This window comes from Kogia breviceps, chromosome 8 (genome assembly GCF_026419965.1).
Source record: "Kogia breviceps isolate mKogBre1 chromosome 8, mKogBre1 haplotype 1, whole genome shotgun sequence".
NCBI lineage: Eukaryota > Metazoa > Chordata > Mammalia > Artiodactyla > Physeteridae > Kogia > Kogia breviceps.
The window spans coordinates 93,929,707-93,951,400 of record NC_081317.1 but is presented as its reverse complement, the minus strand read 5'-3'; the positions used below and the strand labels follow the sequence as shown (position 1 = coordinate 93,951,400).

Below are 21,694 nucleotides of genomic sequence, written 5' to 3'. Positions count from 1 at the left end.
TTCTTCATTGGATAAGGGTCGAGAGTGTTCTGTGTTGGGGAACATGTGAATCTCATATTCAGCAGATGCAGAAGCTAGCTAGTTGTTTATGATAAACTAGAGGAATTAACAGCTCACCAAAGTGGTATGAAAATGGTCTGAAAATTATTTTAAACTGGAAACATCTGAACAATCAGCGGCCACAGAAAGAAATATTATCTGAACTTAAGCAGAACCTCTAGAAAATACAGCTGCCATTAACCCTCCTCTGAGAAATTTTCCTTCTTGGAAAAAGACTGACCCTTAGCATTAGGAAGCATAAACTCAGCTGTCATTAATATAAAAAAATCCAATAGAACCTTCCTTTTAGTGGGAAACATACTTTCTCACTGAAGCCCTAAAACAGCCTCCTTTTTAAAGCTGGTATGTAAACCTTTATCTCTGACTATTCAGGGGATTACTCACTGTGGAGTACTCTTGAGGTAAAATAAACTTTTCTTTGTTAATCTGTCTATTGTTAGTTAATTTGAAGTCCCACCCCAACCAGTAACCAGTAAGACCTAAATTGGTAGAGAAGTTTTCCTCCCCTGCAAAACACAGGCCCTTATTTACCTGGTGATACAGTTTAGTTATATTTATATTCCTCCTGTAGCTGTGGCCCTGTGACTGTGTACTAGCCAATGGAACATGAGTGTTGAGGAAATAATTAAAATTAATTTTACTGTCAATCCAGGAAACATCTCACAAAGGTACTTCAGGAAGAATAAAGTTTTATTATTGAATAAGCATTAAACCATGCTTGTCACAGTAAATGGCCAAATAGATTGCAAAATCAAAAAGAATTCTTGTCTTTTTATATACACATGTTAATTATCCTTATCAAAGGGGAAAATAAAACTTCTCAAATCTTTTCAACGAGTGGGAAGTCATATCTTGTAGCCAAGCAGCTGGGCTAGAACAGGCAGCTAGGAAATCATGCTCTTTGAGGTTCACATTTCAAAAAGTTGGCTCCAAGAAGGAGGTTCCTGAGATGCAAAACTGACAAGAAGCTCATTTAGCTTTTAAAAAGATTTACATACATCTCTAGGAGACAGAGAAAGCATTTACAGCTTCAAGTTTTCTAAAAGAAATTCTAAAATGAAGGAAGATGGGGACATTTTTTTCCTTTTTGGCACCAGTGAAAATTTTAAATTAAACCAATTTTTAAAAATTTTAGATTTGTATTTACCCTTAGGTTTTCAGAAATAATGTGTACTTCCTGCAGGCCTGGCCCATAACTATGTTCTATGAGAGATTCTCTACAATATCTAGTCATCAAAAAATAGTTTTTTAATGCTTAATATCAGGGACTTCCCTGGTGGTCCCGTGCATAAGACTCCATGTTCCCAATGCAGGGGACCTGGGTTTGACCTCTGGTCAAGGAGCTAGATCCTATGTGCCGCAACTAAGACCCAGTGCAGCCAAATAAATAAAAAAATTTTTTTAAATGCTTAATATCAGGTATTAGTAAATATACCACGTACGATTGCTTTGTAAAAGTCAAAAGCTTAAGACTTAAGATAGATATACTCTGTTCATTTTGTGAATGTTTGTACAATGTGCAAGGGAGTTGAAATGGGACAATGTAAAAATCCTATAATATAGTTGGGTTAATGGGATTTCTAAGTGAAAAATGCAGCTGTATGATTCCCAAGAGGCCCAAAAAAGAACTTGGGAGGCTGTTGTTTTAGACATGCTAATGTGGCCATTATCAGTGAGGAGGGAGGTACTAGAAAATTATTGCACAAATAGTTTACATTTAGGAGTTTGTTTTTTTTTTTCAAGCTACATTTCAAATTCCATTATGGTGAATATAACAAAAAAATAGGTTGCATTTGCATTAGCATACCCCAGATAACACCTAATTGGCACATAAATTTCATTGAAAGGCAATATTCCTACTTCATTAACATACTTGCTACAAGAATTCTGTGATGAAATAATTAAACAAATTTCAAATAAGGGTTAATAGATAAGTTTATTGTGCTGGGGAGTGTTGTGGGTTCAGGAAACAGTCACAGAAGTCTAGTTCTATAATGTGTTTTAAAATATTTCTCTTAGGGCTTCCCTGGTGGCACAGTGGTTAAGAGTCTGCTTGCCAATGCAGGGGACACGGGTTCGAGCCCTGGTCTGGGAAGATCCCACATGCCACGGAGCAACCAAGCCTGTGCGTCACAACCACTGAGCCTGCATGCCTAGAGCCCGTACTCTGCAACAAGAGAAGCCACCGCCATGAGAAGCCCGTGCATCACAACGAAGAGTAGCCCCTGCTCCCTGCAACTAGAGAAAGCCCACGCGCCGCAATGAAGACCCAATGCAGCCAAAACTAAATAAACAAATTTTAAAAAAGAAAAAAATATTTCTCTTATAATCATCATTTATTTTTATGTGCACCATCATTTTTTTTGTTGTTAATTTGTTTGGTTGCACCGGGTCTTAGTTGAAGGAGTCGGGCTCCTTAGTTGTGGCATGCGAACTCTTCATTGCAGCATGCATGTGGGATCTAGTTACTTGACCGGGAAGCGAACCCCGGGCTCCCTGTAGTGGGAGTGCAGAGTCCTGTACACTGTGCCACCAGGGAAGTCCCTACGTGCACCATAATTGATTTTCAAAGAAATATGGTGTTTCCTCCTCATAGTCTTTTATATTGATTGTGTTAATTATAACCAGGGTCTGTAAAGTCATAGTAGCTAGTTAAATATTTCAAGATTTATGAATAAATTTGTTTGATTTCCCTTAATACACTTAGAATGAATAGATAAAATTTCTACACCAAACGAGGAAACAAGCATTCTAATCTTAAAGTTAAGAGTTACATGACAATAACTCCACATTATAGTAGACTCTCAGGATTTTCCTGGTGGTCCAGTGGCTAAGACTCTGTGCTCCTAATGCAGGGGGCCCAGGTTCAATCCCTGGTCAGGGAACAGATCCCACATGCATGCCACAACTAAGAGTTCGCATGCCACAACTAAAGATCCCACATGTGGCAACGAAGATCCCATGTGCCGCAACTAAGACCCTGCACAGCCAAATAAATAAATAAATATTTAAAAAATAAATAAAGTAGACTCTCATATGGAATTTGGCACAAAGTACACTCTTGGCAAATGTCAGTTTCCTTCCTTCCTTCTTCTCTCCTCTATATTATACTGATTTTTTCTTATTAAATATGGTACTTTTTGGTTTATTTAAAGAAGTAAAATTTCAGCAAGCATTAAGCACACATGATTATCACCCAGTCATCCAACCCTCCTGGATGACCCAAGTTGAAAGGAACAAAATCTGATGCCTGAGAAAGGAGGGGAAGTGAACTGTAGAGTAACAGGTGCAGACACTTGTCTCAATTAAGCCTCAGGCGAGTTGCAGGCAAAAGACAAGGGATTTAAATCCTTTCTTCAGATCCATCTTAATGTAATTTCATTATTCACACTAGTTGATTGTGTGAGGGAGAGCTAAGATTTTGTTTGTGAATTATATCTTTTGTGTTGTTTACTGTGATCCTGAATAACAGCTGAGAAGACCTTAAAAGAATGCCTTGGGCTAGATAATGTAAATATCTAGAACTTGAGTCAGTGCATCTATTAGTTTTTATTTTTTTAATCATTCTTACTAGTAATTCACAATGAAAACTGAATTTCCAAAATCTGTGTAGTTCTAAAATATACTTAAACATTTATTATTTATGGAGAACAGAAGAAAAAAGAATGTCTGTTCAGAAAGGGCTTATAATCTAAATTTATGCAAAAAATGACAAAAATCAGTTATTTATCCAAAAGGCCAATGTGATTACATACAAAATAAATAGATAAGGCACAGAAAAGAACAATCACAGCAGAGCTGGCTTGGTCAGGGAAGGTTTCTTGAAATGGTAGTTGTGAGTCGTTTTCTTGTATACTCACTCTCCTTTAAAGAACGCCTGCATTTGTGTTTATTTTCTCAGTTTTTTTTTTTTTTTTTGGTGGTACGTGGGCCTCTCACTGTTGTGGCCTCTCCTGTTGTGGAGCACAGGCTCCGGACGCGCAGGCTCAGCGGCCATGGCTCACGGGCCCAGCCGCTCCGCGGCGTGTGAAATCTTCCCGGACCGGGGCACGAACCCGCGTCCTCTGCATCGGCAGGTGGACTCTCAACCACTGCGCCACCAGGGAAGCCCTGTGTTTATTTTCAATTAAATTTTAAAAAATATAGTAAAATATACAAGACAAGATTTACCATCTTTATTATTTTTAAGTGTACAGTTCGGTAGTGTGAAATACATTCACATTGTTGTGCAATTGATCTCCAGAAAGATTTTCATCTTGCAAAACTGAAACTCTATACCCATTAAACAACCCCTCATTCCCTTCTCTCCCCACCCCCCTCCACCCCTCACCCCCAGCAACCACCATTCTACTTTCTGTCTCTATGAATTTGACTGCTCTGGGTACCTCATGTAAGTGGAATCATACAATATTTCTCTTTTTGTGACTGTCTTATTTCAATTAACGATGTCCTCGAAGTTCATTATGTTGGAGTATGTGTCAGAATTTTCTTTCTTTTTAAGGCTGAATAATTAATATTCCATTCTATGTATATACCTCATTTTGTTTATTCATTCATTCATTGATGAATACTTTGGGTTGTTTCCACCTTTTGGCTATTGTGGATAATACTCTTATGAAAATGGGTGTAGAAATATCTTTCTGACACCATGCTTTCAATTCTTTGGAGTATATACACAGAAGTAGAATTGCTGGATCATATGGTAATTCTATTTTAAATTTTTTGAGGAATTCCCATATTGTTTTTCATAGTGACTGCATCATTTTACATTCCTAACTACACAAGGGTTCCAATTTCTCCACATCCTTACCAACACTTGTTATTTTCTGGGCTTTTTATTTTTTTTTAATAGTAACCATTCTAATTCATGTGAGGAGGTATCTTATTGTGGTTTTGATTTGCATTTCCCTATAATTAGTGATATCGAGCATCCTTTTATTTTTAATTTTAACTACTCAGTAATACATGTTAATTTAGAAAAAATAGTAAATTTTTATCTAAATAAAAATGAGGAAAAGAAACCACCTTTAATCACACAGTCATAGATAACTACCTCTAACATTTTGGTGAGATTTCATCCAGACTATTTTCTACATACTCATAAAAATGCAAATGAATGGGAACATATTATATTTACTGTGTTTTAATCTTTAAAAAAACTGTATACCCGGGCTTCCCTGGTGGCGCAGTGGTGGAGAGTCCGCCTGCCGATGCAGGGGACGCAGGTTCGTGCCCCGGTCCGGGAAGATCCCACGTGCCGCAGAGCGGCTGGGCCCCTGAGCCGTGGCCATTGAGCCTGCGCGTCCGGAGCCTGTGCTCCGCAACGGGAGAGGCCACAACAGTGAGAGGCCCGTGTACCGCAAAAAACAAAACAAAACAAAAAAAACTGTATACTCAATATTATCATTTTTATAAGTGTTATGTACGTTACAGTTTGAAGTGACTGCAGACTATTTCCTTATATGAATTTACTATACTCGATTTAGCCAAATCCCTATTGTTGAGCCTTTAGGTTGTTTTTGAATTGGGGACATTACGAATAACCAATAGTTATTGTCTACTAAAGGGGGGGTGGGAAATGATCTTTACAAATATTAACAAATATCTACTGTCTCCCCCTCAAAAAAAGTGAAGAGCCTTCCACATCTTTCTCCACTTCAAATCATTATATAGACTTTGCATTCTTTTGTCTTTTATCACATCGTTTCAACAATTGAGTCTATTCTTTGTCACTAATGTCTCTCATTTGTTTGAATATTATATTTTCCAAATGCTTCTAGATATGGATTTCTACTCTTTTTTTCCTTGCTTAGAAGTTGAATGTGTGTGGTTGTGTCTAATAATTTTTGAAAGAAAAGTTTTAGTTAACTGGTGGACAAAAAAGTCTCCTTGCAGGAAACCCAGTAATGAGCTAAGGAAGTGTCAGCATTTTAAGAAATTTGAAATGAAAGCAATCATGTTGAGTGTATTTATAAATAGCTCCATATCTTTTCTTCATCTACTCCCCAATCCTATCACAGGTATTCATCGTCTCTTACTCGGGTTATTAAAATAGTCATGTTCCCAGTGTTACTCTCTACCTCCCACCCTGAATTAATAAAGATAGCTATGTTGATAGAAAATCAAGACTTACATAATTTAGTGGCTTAAAGAACAATAAGTTCATTTCTCATCTCATTCCAGAGTAGGTTTCCAAGTCAGCAGATGACTCTCCTCCATATAGTGATTCAGTCCAAACTCTTTCTGTTTTAGGTCTCTGCCACCGGCTAGGATATTTTCCTCATTTGCAAAATTAAGGCTGGGTTCTGATTTTTTACCAGCAAGAGAAAGTAGAAAAAGTCTTAGTCTGGTCTAAAGTTGCTGGGATGGAAGTAAGTGCACACACTTCCATAACTTCCATCTCACATTCCTTTGCATAGAACATATTCACATGGCCATACCGAACTCAACAGAGGCTGGAAATGTAGTCTGGTTGTATGCTCAGGAAGAAAAGGAGACTGGACTTGGACAGACAGCTCTCAGTCTCTGCCACACCCCCTCAACTTTGCTCAGCCTCCACACTGCTACCAATGTTAGCTAACTGAATCCCAAATCTGATCCTGTCATTCCCACTGCATAAAAGAAATATGCAGTGGTTTTCTATCACTGAACAACAAATGTTTTTATTGAGCACCTATTAGGGGTGGAATAGTATAGATACAGTGATAAGGAAAACAAAGATTATTTGTCCTCCTGGAGCTTACAGAGGAGATAAAATCCTGGGAATCATGCAGTTCTTCCTTCTCCATCACCCCTACACCCAATCCATCATGAAGACCCATGAATTCTACTTCCATCCAAAGTACTACTCTGCACCCCGCTTCCCCGTTTTCCCACCAGTGTCACCGCTGTAGATATGTGTTTAAATCCTAAATTACATAGCTCCTACATAACCAGGTTTATAGAAGGCTTTAGCAAATGAGCCATGAATGTGCAGAGTATGCATGGAAATGAAGCATTTAATTTTAACTAATTTGTTGACAATGACCTATTTTTGTGTTCACCCTGACTCTGCTCTGGCTTGAAGGTGTGAGGGGAACCTTTTCAAGGAATGCTATTGGAACCCTTTTCCTTTGTGGAATGACTGGGTTCATTAGCTGTGCTGGTGGTCCATGAGATTTCCTCTTATATTCTTACAACAAACTCCCTTTAATTTGAGTAGTTTGACTAGCTTTCTGCTCCTAGCCACGAAAAGATCCTTCAGTAAAACACTTTTTAAAAAAATTTTTTGAAAAGTGTACTTAACTCCTAATGTGGATATTGCATGGTACTAGATGTTTGAGTGTTAGTATTTCATCCTGCTTGGAAAGGGCTTTGGCAGTGGCTGATGCCCAGTCTAAAGAAGAGCAAGACATCTGTATTATTTTTCTATTGCTGCTGTAACAAATTACCACAAACACACATAGTGGCTTATAACAATACCCATTTATTATCTCACAGTTCTGTAGGTCAGAACTTGGCAATTATGTCAAAATTTAAAAAGGAATATTTCCCTGGGTTTCATTGAGAAATAATTGACATACATCACTGTATATGTTTAAGGCATACAGAATGATGGTTTGATTAACGTATGTTGTGACATGATTACCACGATAGGTTCAGCTGACCTCCATTTTCTCATACAGATACAATAAAAAAGAAAAGAATAAAGAAAAAGAATTCTTAGGATCTACCATCTTAAGAACTTTCCTACATATCATACAGCAAGGTTAACTATAGTCATCATGTTGTATATTACATCCCTAGTACTTATTTATCTTATAATTGGAAGTTTGTACACTTTGGCCACCTTCCTCCATTTCCTTCCCCCTCAAACCTCCACCTCTGCTAACCACAAGTCAGATATATTTTTCTATGAGTTGTTTTTGTTTTTATTTCTTTTAGATCCCACGTATAAGTGAAATCATATAGTATTTGTCTTTCTCTATCTGATTTATTTCACTTAGCATAATGTCTTCAAGTTCCATCCATGTTGTCACAAATAGTAGGATTTCCTCATTTTTTATGGTTGAATAATATTCCATTATATATATATGTACCACAACTTCTTTATCTATTCATCCATCAATGGACACTTAGGTTATTTCCATGTCTCAACTATTGTTAAAACAATAATTTTTAAAAATACATGTAGCAGTGAACTAGAGTTAACATGATTTGTTCTAGTTATGGGATTACATCATATACTCAATCTGAAGTATGGAGGACAGGATAGCTTTGAAAGCAATAAGACTTCTAACTCCAGCAATATCTCTTACTAGTTGTGTGAGCTTGGTTAAGTTATTTAACTTGTTAATAAACAAAATATTGCTGTAATAACTTATGTTTATTATTATTTTGTTTATTTATATTATATACTGCTATATAATAGTGATAATAATAATACCTAAACCATAGACTAATTATAAATTATATGAGAGTGCTTGTAACAAAGTGTAAGAAATGTTTAGCAAAAATAAAAAACAACTGTTCAGCATAAATGATCAATAAATGTTAAATAAATAAATAAATAAATTTTTAAAAATAGAGGAGGTGAAGTATCTGCTTATTCCATAAAGATATAATTCTTCTTAGCTTTTAAAACAGTGACATGCACACATCTTAAGAATATAGTTTGATGAGCTTTGACAAATGTATGTCTCTGTGTAACCCACATCCCAAAGTATAGACCTTTTCTGTCATCCCAGAAGTTCCCTTGTGTACCTTTCAAGTCATTCCTTCCTACCCTATGAGAGGTAACCACTGCTCAGTCTCTAAAAACTAGTTTACAAATTATTGTAGTTTTGTCCATTGTTAAAATCACTGAAATAGAATTTTTCAATATGTACTCTGTAGTATCTAGCTTCTTTTGATCAAAATAATGTCTGTGAGATATATCTATGTCATTGTGTGTTTCAGCTGTTCCTTCCTTTTTATTGGTGAGTAGTATGAACATATCACAATTTGTTTATTCATTCCCTGTTGACAGACATTTGGGTTATTTCCAGTTATGAATAAAGCTGCTATGAGCATTCTTGAACAAAATTTCTTATGAAGGTAAGTTTTCATTTCTCTTGTGTCAATACCTAGGAGTGGAATTACTGCATCATACAGTAAGTATACATTAAACTTGATAAAAAACTGAAGAATGGTTTTCAAAAGTGGGCATACCATTTTATAGAGCTCCCAGCAAAATATGAGAATTCCTGTTACTCTACTTCCTTGCTACCATTTGATATTGTCATATTACATAACAGTGAAGGAAACCAGAATATGTCACCCCAAAATATGTTGCTTTGGCATGTTGATTAAAGACACTTAGGAAACAGCAGATATAAGAAGGATGCTCTGACCCTCATTTTTCTTTCTGAAAGTAGGAGATAAAACTCCCATGTGCAAGGTTTCCTCCCTGTACCAGGAGGAGAGAAGACATTCTTATCAGCCCAGAGGAAACTGCAAATAAATCTTACTCCATTAGTTTCCTCCCATACCTACTTTCCCACAGTTGGCTGACCTTGGAAGCCTAAACTTCTTTCCTTTATCTTGTCATTTCTCTACAAATTTATTGTTCATTGTTGAAGATGCTCTGTAAGCAGGAATTTTAAGCTGTCATTTTGTGTCACTTTTTGTTTAGATTTCTACCCCATGATGTGTTATGTGTACTGCAGGTGTTAATAAACTGGTTTTCTCTTGTTAATCTGTCTTTTTGCTAGAGTCCCAGTGGAAAACCTAAGATGGGTAAAGTTTTGCCTCTTTACAACAGGAATTATGTCCAATTCTCCTTCTCTCTCTTTCTGTCTCTATATATCCGTTCGTCCTCACAATGACCAATACAATAGGTACTAACATTACCCACATTTTGTAGATGAGGAAACTAAAGTACATAAATATAAAATCACTTGCTCAAGGTCATACAACTTTCAAATGGCGGTGCAGGGAATTTTATCGGGTAGCCTGCTTCCAGCACTGCTCTCACTCACTACATTCTGCCTTCTCCACATATAGCTTAAAGAGAGAGAGCTATAATAGATATTGTTACCATATATTATATTTTACACATGTATAATTTATATAATCCAGTTACTTCACTCTCTTTTTTTTTTGCTGCCATGCGCGGGCTTTCTCTAGTTGCCGTGAGTGGGGGCTTCTCTTCACTGTGGTGCGTGGGCTTCTCATTGCGGTGGCTTCTCTTGTTGTGGAGCACGGGCTCTAGGCGCACGGGCTGCAGTAGTTGTGGCACATGGGCTCTAGAGCGCAGGCTCAGTAGTTGTGTTGCACGGGCTTAGTTGCTCTGCGGCATGTAGGATCTTCCCGGACCAGGGCTCGAACCCGTGTCCCCTGCATTGGCAGGCAGATTCTTAACTACTGCGCCACCAGGGAAGTCCCTACTTCACTCTTATGTACAAATGAAAAGAATAAACCTGAATAGAATTTGGCACTTGTGCCCTTTGCTCTTCCTAAACTTCCTGGTTATTTTTCAAAGTTTTAGATGCTTAGGTATATTTTTCCATCCTGGGTCATGAAAATGATTCCAAAGAAGGAAGGAGGACTGAAGCATAGCTGTTGTGTTAGGACAGAGTGACAATACTCTTAGGTCTTTTCTAACTCCAAACATCTGATTTACTGCTTCACAAAGAAACTAACTCCTGTATAAATAGGACATATCTGGGAACCGTTTGCTAATGTGGGAGAAAAATTAAAGTGGAGTTGGTATTGCTGAGAGAGCTCACTAAAATGGAGGAAGGAGGCCACTAAGGAAGCATAACTTATACAAGTCTCAGCCTGGATGGAGTTTAACCTTTTGACCACTTATTGTCCTAACCAAGGTTTCCAGAATGTCTGCCAGCATCTCAAGATACTTATGGAGCCCTTACCCTAAAATAAGTCATGACGGCTTCTCTACATATCTGACCTTTACCCTAAAATGACTGGCGACAGCCACCCCTTAAGGACAAATATTTCCTTTTTCATGTCAGAGTACAGCCTCATGCCTTTTGCATGAGCCTAACTCTCTTCCCCAGAACACTGTTTTGGTTTTACCTGAATCTCTGTGTCCCAAATTGCAATTCTTAGGACCCCAAATAAACTCTCTGCAGGCTTCTGCATTTTGTTTTGTTTTGGTTTGGTTGATACTAAAGACAAGTTAGCTTTCTTATTTTGTAATTATTAGTCCCTGTAATCATATTTCGTACAAAAAGACTAAGTCGTGCAGAAAAGGGAAAACATTAATTTGAAATATTTTTCTGATTTAAGGTTGAAACTGATATAGATGTGCATATATTTGTGAGTATATGAATGTGTGTATTTATTTTCTTAACCTAAAAATTGATATTTTGCTTCAAGATGTTCTTTGTACTTTCCTGTGCTCCGTAAAGACGAATAAGAGCATTTGTGTTTTCTATTATCTGAGTTCCACACTGAAAACAGAATCAAAATTTAGAATTTAGATTTAGTGACAGTAAAATGAAAAATCTATTAAGATTCATAAATTATAAAGATGGTATTCTTCCAAGGTCTCAGAATTTATGAGCATATCTTATATCTCACAATAAAATAAATTTGTTTTGCCTGAGTATTCAAAAGGAAACTTTTAAGTTCCTGATTCTGGTTTTGTACAACTGTATAATTAATGGTGATGATCACATTATAAGGGCAGATTTACATGTGTGGGGGAGGTGGTGATGGGGAGGCCCAAATAGAAATTACAAATAAAGGAAATAACATTCCAGTTTTTAAAGTACAAAAACCACCTACTGGTTTTGAGTTAGGGATGTGTCACTTAAAAAGAAAGACAGGCTTCTGCATTGCAAGACTGAAGCTAAATTGAATTTATTTTTATAGCTAAAGAAAGAATGTGTCAGTCAGAAGAGGAATTGATGGGTCTTTTAAACAAAAGAAAAAGAAAAGGGAAATTCCTAAAGAAAATTTTGGCTGTACTCATTTAACACGACTCAGGGGAAGAAACTTACTTGGAAAATTTCAGAAATCACTTTCCCAGTGGCAAATCTAACCCAATTTTGAAAGTGGCTGTATTAGGTCTCTTACTAGTAATCATTCAAGTTAACTTATTCCTTTTGTTCCATTTCCATGTCTACTATTCAGGCCTGTGGTCATAATTTTTCTTTTGTCCCATGGAAATGTGCCTATTGGAGGCAAATGTGCTAGGCTTATTGCCCTGAGTGTTCTGGTCTCTGTAGCAGGTGTATTTTTATTATAAATCCAAACATTGACACTCAGCCTTTAGGCACTAGCTCCTTTGAGCTTGGTTAATGTAAGCTTACTCTAAGCCTGCCTTAGCTAACCTTTAAGCCTTCCGGGGGTAAAGAGTCAGACCCTGTAGGCACGTTAGTGAAGTTACCAAGGTACTGACACAAATTACCAGCAGTTTTCCCTCCAAAGACCTCTGGAGCACAGTTTCCTTTCAAAACATCAATGCAGTTGTTGCTCATCTCATGAATCCATTGAAATAGAGTGAAATAATATTTATAGAGAGCTTTTCTCTCCTAGAAAAGAAAAAAGGTTGCCAGTTGTTACTTCACAGAACCAAAATAATAGGAATTCAAATAATTTTCTTCTGCTCTCTTAGAATATCGTTCTATCCTGCAGGTGGAATGGCCTCTGATCATGAAAAGAGAAACCTTATCTCTAAAATGGTTTTAAAAATTAGCTGAAGATAAAAGTGATGAAATATTCAAACTCTTGAAAACTATGAAAAACCCCACAGAGAAATCAATTATTTGAGAGGCAAGTTTTTGAAAATCATAAGTGTTTTGAAATGAAAAGATGAGAAATAGCAAAATTTATTTTGCAATCATTATATAGAAATTTTATTTTAAAAATATATATGTATATATCCCAAAGGATAATATTAAAATATGAATCTTTTATAAGAAATCATACTCTGTATAAGAATAATCAGTTTTTTCATTGGAGAAAAATAAATTTGTCAGAAGCTACTTGGAAGTGCAATGGTAATTTTAGGTAAAATGAAAAATGTAATAATAGTGTGAATTAACATTTAAAATTAATGCCCCCTTTCTTTTTTGTCTCAGAAATTTGGTCTTTCAAACAGTATTCATTTACACTAAGGACCTGGAGAGGTTGTTAGCCAGAGTCATAATGCCAAAACGTTGTGGACTGGGATTCCCACTCAGGGAGCTTAACTCTAGAGCCTGATCTTTCCATTTACTGCGGTATGTCCCAGAGAATTGATGTTTAACATTAACATGCAGTTGTTTGAACCTATGTTTCATTCGCTAAGAATTATGTTAAGAGAATTCTAAGTAAAGAATTGTTGACTGAGGGACTTCCCTGATGGTTCAGTGGGTAAGACTCTGAGCTCCCAATGCAGGGGGCCTGGGTTTGATCCCTGGTGGGGGAATGAGATCCCACATGCATGCCACAACAAAGAAGTCTGCATTCCACAGATAAGACCCAGTGCAGCCATAATAAATACATAAATATTAAAAAAAGAATTTCTGACTGAGCTGTCAAATGCAGCTAAAATTTCAAGTAGGAACTTGAACACCTTCTGACAATCCTTGATGACTGTTGGTAAATCCATTCAAATTCTTTACATTTAATAGTACAAACAAATACAGTTAAAGTAAGTTTGAAGTCAGAAATGCCAAACTGATTTGCCTACTTATCCTAAAGTTCCCCTTCACAGCTAAGATTTTCACCAGAGCTCTGGAAAATTCTGTTCTAAATATGTATTCCACAAAATATTATTCTCATGAAATGTTAAAATCTTTAATCAAATAAGTTTGGGAAATGCTGGATAAATGAAAATAAAATATATTGCTTTATCCACAATTTCTCAGAGCCTTTAAATTGATAATATACACTCCCAAGAGGGGAATGAACCACGCAACATTTCCTAAGTTTATTTAATCATGTAAGTCTTCTTTCTTCAAATGAGCCTCTTGGGGTTTAGTGTTCCCCCAAACACCCTACTAAGAGCTGCCCTAAGCCAATTTTTCAGGCACAGTTATAAGGTCCTTTTTGGTAGATTAGTGAAGTGTCTATTAGAGTGGATGAAGATTAACTATGCCTCCTTAACCTCACTACTAGGTTATAAGAAAGCAAGTCTGGGACATAATTATGGGACATTTACTAAACAGAAATTCATTACTAATAAAGCATAAGACAATACTATCTCAGTAAAATTCAGGTCTCTGCCCTTTTTTTTTTGGCTGTGTTGGGTCTTTGTTGCTGCACACAGGCTTTCTCCAGATGCATCGAGCAGGGGCTGCTCTTCGTTGTGGTGTGCGGGCTTCTCAGTGAGGTGGCTTCTCTTGTTGCAGAGCATGGGCTCTAGGTATGCGGGCTTCAGTAGTTGTGGCACGTGCGCTCAGTAGTTGTGGCTCACAAGCTCTAGAGCGCAGGCTCAGTAGTTGTGTCGCATGGGCTTAGTTGCTCCGCGGCATCTGGGATCTTCCTGGACCAGGGCTCGAGCTCGTGTCCCCTGCATTGGCAGGAGGATTCTCAACCACTGTGCCACCATGAAAACCCCAAAATGCTGTTTTAAGGATAGTATTTTAGAAATAATGCCCCAGGCTCTGCAATGGCCATTTTCTAATTTTAAAGTTTTCTTTAGTTGGCTATAATAGGAAGACTGTCTTACTTCTTTCCCTGTAAATGTAGGGGTTTTGATATCTGGATTCAGAGTTTATAGTTTCCTAGACATGCACATCCTTGCACCTTAGTTTCCTCAAGTCTGGTGTCCAACTGGGAGGCACTAAGATGGCTGTGTTGGTATTTTAAAGCTGGTCTCTGTGCTGATTGTTTGGTGCTGAGCTCTGTCATTTGTTAAAACTTTTGAGCGATAATCCTATCATCCTTGGGAATAAAGATATCAGTCTGGTAGTTATACATTCTGACTCTCATAGTGGGATCAAGGATGCCTATCTGAATCCCTACAGAGTCCTTTATTCACTCTCTAGCTGGGGAAATTGTCAGTCTTCCTGTTTAGCAGAATTGATGAGAGGAGCAAAGTGACATTGAGATGTGGGAAAATATTTACAGAGACTATGAATATGTGTAGGATCTGCAAGGTGGCAATTTAACCTCTGCGATGATCACATGACTTTCAAAAAGATTTGTTAAAGGACGTACTTCCTTATATAAGTTGTTTGTAAACGCTTTTTAGCTTTTAGGAGACAAAATATTGAAGTTCACTGCTTAAGGTGAACCTTCTTCAGAACTTTGTGATGGGACTTACAGCTGTGTTATTACAGGGTGAGTTAATGTCTCAAGTTTGGGGATATGGTTAAGTAAGCATTTAAAAATCAATGCTTGGACAAATAATGCGTTATTCCACGTACATGAGGTATTGAAAATAGTCAAACTTAGAAAAGCAGAAAATCGAATGGTGGTTGCCAGGGAATGGGGGGAATAGGAGATGGGGAGTGATGCCAGTGGGTATAAAGTTACAGTTATGCAAGATGAGTCCTAGAGATCTGCTGTACAATATCGTGCCTATAGTTAGCAATTTGGTGTTTTGCATTTTAAAAGCTGTTAAGAGGGCAGATCTCATGTTAATTGTCCTCACCATGAAATTGTTTTTTAATTTGAAAAAAAAAGCAAAGGGACACAAGGAAACTTTTGGAAATGATGGATATGTCTGTTACCTTGCTTGTGGTGATTGTACCACGGGTACATGTATATATGCAAACTCATCATATTGTATATGTTTAAATAAGTGTAGGGTTTTGCATGTCAATTACACTTTAATAAAGCTGTAAAAAAATCAATGCTTGTAGTAAAAACTGGTGAAATCCAAATATGATCTACACATGAGTTAATAGTACTGTACTAACTTCAGTTTCCTGGTTTCAACAATGTACTATGTTAAAATAAAAAACAATGCTTGAAGGCTTCCCTGGTGGCGCAGTGGTTGAGAGTCCACCTGCTGATGCAGGGGACACGGGTTCGTGCCCCGGTCCGGGAGGATCCCACATGCTGCGGAGCAGCTGGGCCTGTGAGCCATGGCCGCTGAGCCTGCGCGTCCGGAGCCTGTGCTCCGCAACGGGAGAGGCCACAACAGTGAGAGGCCAGCGTACCGCAAAAAAACCCAACAAACAAACAAAAAAACCAAAAAAACAATGCTTGATATTAGGGTGTTAAATAATACTTTATTTTCCTTTTTGATAGCCATCCTTTCAATCATCTCTTTCTGCTGTTTACACACCCATCTTTCCCTCTGTTCCTCCCAGGTAACTAATAACATTCTGACGTTATTTTTCATAGCTTTCTCCATGCTTATGTGATCACACAGAAGTACAGACATATATTGATGTTTACATTTTTGGTTTATTTCATAACAATGTGATTAGACTATATATACTTTTTCTTACCTGAAAATACATTGCGAAAAAAACCTCTTCAAATTAACTGGTATAGATGAAACTGAATCTTTTTAATGCCACCGTAAGGATCAATGTATCACAGTTTATTCAATTATTCCCCTTTTGATTGATATTCATTTTTTTCCCTAGTGTTTTGCTACTCAAATATTGTTGTAATAAATATCTTATAAATATATACTTTGGACTGATACTTTTATATCTATGGGATAAATTCTGGGGGGATGGGATTACTAGATTGATAGAATATGAATTTAAAACATTTTAAAAGATATTTCTAGACTTCTTCCCAAAATGGTTGCAATATTTTATATTTCCAACAAAGTATGAGAAGAAAGCAAAGCATGAGAATACACTTTTCCTTCATCCCTACCAGCAGTAGGTATTATATTGTCTTAGAATTGTTGTGAATTTGATAAATGAGACTTTATATTCCACTGTTATCTTAATTTTACCTTTCCCTGACAATCAATAAGATTGACCGGGCTTGCAAAGTTTATCAATCGTTTGGATTTTTGGTGTGTGACTTGTTATTCATAGCTTTTGCCCTCTTTTTTTTTTCAAATATGTATTTATTTATTTGCCGTATCAGGTCTTAGATGCAGTGCATGGGCTCTAGAGTACCCAGGCTCATTAGTTGTGGCATGGGCTTAGTTGTCCTGCAGCATGTGGGATCTCAGTTCCCTGACCAGGGAGTGAACCAGCATCCCCTGCATTGCAAGACCTATTCTTAACCACTGGACCACCAGGGAAGTCCCTGCCCTCTTTTCAATTGAAGTGTTTTTGTCATTTTCTTGAAAATTTGTCAGAGCTCCTTGTATATTACAGATACTAATAATTTAGCTTTCATATGTATTGCAAATCTTTCTTCTAAGCTACTTTTTGCCTTTTGTCTATGTTTATGGCATCATTTGCTATACCACATTTAATTTTTTTAAATGTTTTGAAATAGGTCTGTATTTTTCTCCAATGGCTTCTAAGTTCCCTACATTTTTTTTAAGTTCCCTACATTTTTAAAGAAATTGCTCCCAATCCATAAATTCTATGTATACTGTACAAAAGTTTTTCCTATGCTTTTGTTATTTAATTTAATTATTTACAATTTTCATGGAGTTGAAGTGCTGATTACTAAGCTACCTTCCCTCAGCTTCAGACCCACCCCTCTATAATCTGCTTTGTGCCTCTGGATCTAGGACTCTGCAAACCCCATTTCTGCTTTGCCAGCTGGCTCCCTGCTGGGCTCTGTCTGTGGCAAGTAGAAGAGGGAGACTGGAAAGATACGGGAGGAAGAAGAGACTTGCTTATTCCTGTTTGTCCTGCATTCCTGTCAACATCACTGGATCGACTGGTCTTCACCCAGTGGCAACTAGCTTCAGAACAGCATCCCAATTTGCAGTTTTCCCAACACTTGCAGAAGCAGCCACATTGCACCACCTCAGAGACACTGGCCAGTTGGCACCATGCACCTCTCTGCGGGTCTGACCTCCAGCTCAATGCCCATCTCCAACCTTCTAAATTTTAATAATTCCCACTCCTTCCCTCTGTTCCCCCGTCCCTTGGATTGGTAGCTGCTTCCTGCAGTTGTTTCCTGTGATATCTCAGATCCTCTTTCTGCCCTCTAATCAATCTCTTGAGTACTTGGTTAACAATTCTTTATATTAAATTATCTCTATTAAAATAGCTGACATGATTTCTGTTTCCCCCAGACCCTGAATGATACTGCTGAATTTTTCAATCTTTTCCTTTAGATTTTTTGCATGTTATGACATGCTTTTGATATTAGGAATTTCCCAGAGGCCAGTACCACCTCCCTCCACCACTTTTGACTACTTACCGAAGATCCCTCACATTTCTCAGCTCTGATACAGATAGATACAGTATGAGTTCTGGCCAAAGGGATGTAAACAGAAATGTTATATGCAACTTCCAAGAATTGTCCTTAAATGGAAGGACTATGTCCTTCTCATTCCCTTCCCTTAACTTGCTGACTGAAATGTGGGTGTGATGGCTGGAGCTAGAACAGCCATCTTGAACCATGAGGTGACCTTGAGACTGGTGAAACAATAGAGAAGTGGCCTGAGCGTTTGAGGACTTGCTGGAGCAGAGCCACCTGATGCCTAGACTGCCTACATCTTGACTTTAATGCCAGGAATTAACATCTCAACTTTAACATGAGAAAGTAAATTGTTGTCTTGTGTTTTACTGTTACGCCCATCAAACTTAATTCTCACAAATACATCTTCTGTAGAGTTTATGTCAGTTTATACTTCCACCAACAACATATGAGAGTGCTACTTCTCCACAGTGTCAACAAGTATGTTGTCAAATTTTGGATTTTGATAATCTTAAAAGTGAGCAAAAAAAATCTTACTTTTAATTTGCATTTCTCTCTTTGTGAATCAGGTTGAATACCTTTTATGTAAGGATGATTTATGTTTCTTTTTCTGTAAACAGGATGGAAATAAATATTTTTCTATCAAGTACTTGATTTTTTTCTTTGTTTCTAGGAATTCTTTGTATATTAGGAAAATTAATACTTTACCTGTGATATGAGTTGCAAAATTTTTTTCCAAATTTGCCTTGTCTTTTGACTTTTCTTTCTCTTTTTTTTTGGTGATACAGAAGATTTCTAAAAGTTTTAGGAAAAGCCTGTAATCTAATTTTAAAAACTTTTTCCCTGGCATTTAAGTTTTAAGTTCTAGTAGAAATCAAAAGTCATAAAATAATTCACCCATTTTGTTTTCTGGGACTTTTATGGATTTGTTTTTTAAATTTACATCTTTGAATGTAATATGTGAAGTATGAGCCCAACTTTCTTTCTTTCCAAATGGCTCCCTATTTGTGCAAACCACTTATGTTTATACCATTGATATGAGATGTTGTCTTTATAATGTACTAAATTCTTATATTTATTTGGTTCTATTTCTAGACTTTGTATTTTGTCCCATTGGCTTGCCTATTCATATGCCAAAACCATATTTGAATCACTGAAGTTTTTAAATATATATCTATATCTAATACAGTTGGTCCTTATTGATTTCCTTTTTCAAAAATTTGTTGGCTATCCTTTTGTTTAATTTTTCATATACAAATTTTAATCACTTTGTGTAGGTCTAGAAAAAAACCCTGTTGACATATTTATAGAGATCTCATTCAATTTACCAGTTAATTTAGGGACAGTTGTCATCTATAGGATGTTAAGTATTCTAATCCAATTTCTTATTCAGTCCTAGGAATTTTATTGCTTTTGATTGCTATTGCAAGTGGTGCTTCCTTTTCCATCCTATCGTCTAACTGGTTATTATTTGTGTATGTGAAGTCTATTGATTTCTGAATGTTAATTTTATATTGCCTCACCCTTTTTGAATTATCTTACTGTTTTTAGTAGCTTTTCAGTTGATTTTTTAGGCATACAATTATATCTGGAAATGTAGACAATTTTATTTCTTCATTTTCAATTCTTACGTCTTGGAATTATTTTGTGATATAACAGTTGTTGTACCCCTAGTTCCTGGCTGGTCTCCCTCCTTCCTGTCTTTTTTACAAGCCTGGGTCAGCAGCCTTCCTTGCCTTTCTGTGTTACTCAATATTCTCTGAATAAATCCTTTTTAATTTAAAGTCAGAACTGGTTCCTTTATCTAAGAAACTTGACTAAAAATTTCATTTTGCACAAATAGGGTCCAATGATACCTCATTAATAGGAATATCTGTTTCCATTTATTGAAGGCTTACAATGTGCCAGGCAGTGTGCCAAGTGATTTGCATATAACCTATCAATCAATTCCTAGAGAATGCACTTATTTTTTTTTCCACATCTTTATTGGAGTATAAATGCTTTACAATATTGTGCTAGTTTCTGCTGTACAACAAAGTGAATCAGTTATATGTATACATATGTCCCCATATCCACTCCCTCTTGAGCCTCCCTTCCATCCTCCCTATCCCATCCCTCTCAGTTTTCAGAAAGCATCAAGTTGATTTCCTGTGCTATGCAATAGCTTCCCACTAGCCATCCATATTACATTTGGTAGTGTATACATGTCAATGCTACTCTCTCACTTCATCCCAGCTTCCCCTTCCCCCACTGTGCCCTCCAGTCCGTTCTCTAAGTCTGCATCTTTATTCCTGCCCAGCCATTAGGTTCATTAGTACTGCATTTTAAAATTCCATATACATGTGTTAACATATGTTATTTGTTTTTCTCTTTCTGATTACTTCCCTCTGTATGACAGATTCTAGGTCCATCCACATCACTACAAATAACTCAATTTCATTCCTTTTCATGGCTGCATAATATTCCATTGTGTATATGTGCCACATCTTCTTTATCCATTCATCTGTTGATGGACACTTAGGTTGCTTCCATGTCCTGGCTATTGTAAATAGTGCTGCAGTGAACATTGTGGTACATGTCTCTTTTTGAATTATGGTTTTCTCAGGGTATATGCCCAGTAGTGGGATTGCTGGGTCATATGGTAGTTCTATTTTTAGTTTTTTAAGTAACATCAATACTGTTCTCCATAGAGGCTGTATCAGTTTACATTCCCACCAACAGTGCAGGAGGGTTCCCTTTTCTCCACACCCTTTCCAGCATTTATTGTTTCTACATTTTTTGATAATGGCCATTCTGACTGGTGTGAGGTGATACCTCATTGTGGTTTTGATTTGCATTTCTCTAATGATTAGTGATGTTGAGCACCTTTTCATGTATTTGTTGGCCATCTGTATGTCTTCTATGGAGAAATGTCTATTTAGGTCTTCTGCCCATTTTTGGATTGGGTTGTTTGTTTTGTGATATTGAGCTGAGTGCTTGTATATTTTGGAGATTAATCCTTTGTCAGTTGCTTCATTTGCAAATATTTTCTCCCATTCTGAGGGTTGTCTTTTCATCTTGTTTATGGTATCCTTTGTTGTGCAAAAGCTTTTAAGTTTCATTAGGTCTCGTTTGTTTATTTTTGTTTTTATTTCCCTTACTCTAAGAGGTGGGTCAAAAAGGATCTTGCTGTGATTTATGTCATAGAGTGTTCTGCTTATGTTTTCCTCTAAAAGAGTTTTATAGTGTCTGGCCTTACATTTAGGTCTTTAATCCATTTTGAGTTTATTTTTGTGTATGGTGTTAGGGTGTGTTCTAATTTCATTCTTTTACATGTATCTATCCAGTTTTTCCATCACCACTTATTGAGTGAAGAGGCTGTCTTTTCTCCATTGTATATTCTTGCCCCCTTTGTCAAAGATGAGGTGACCATATG

The 21,694-nt window shown here is 36.9% G+C and overlaps 1 non-coding gene across 1 annotated transcript; it reads left to right on the top strand.

Moving 5' to 3' along the window:
* Positions 1-2,872: 2,872 nt before the first annotated feature.
* Positions 2,873-2,945, top strand: TRNAR-CCU (transfer RNA arginine (anticodon CCU)). The gene has a single exon. It is a non-coding gene; the product is annotated as a tRNA-Arg (tRNA).
* Positions 2,946-21,694: the final 18,749 nt, after the last annotated feature.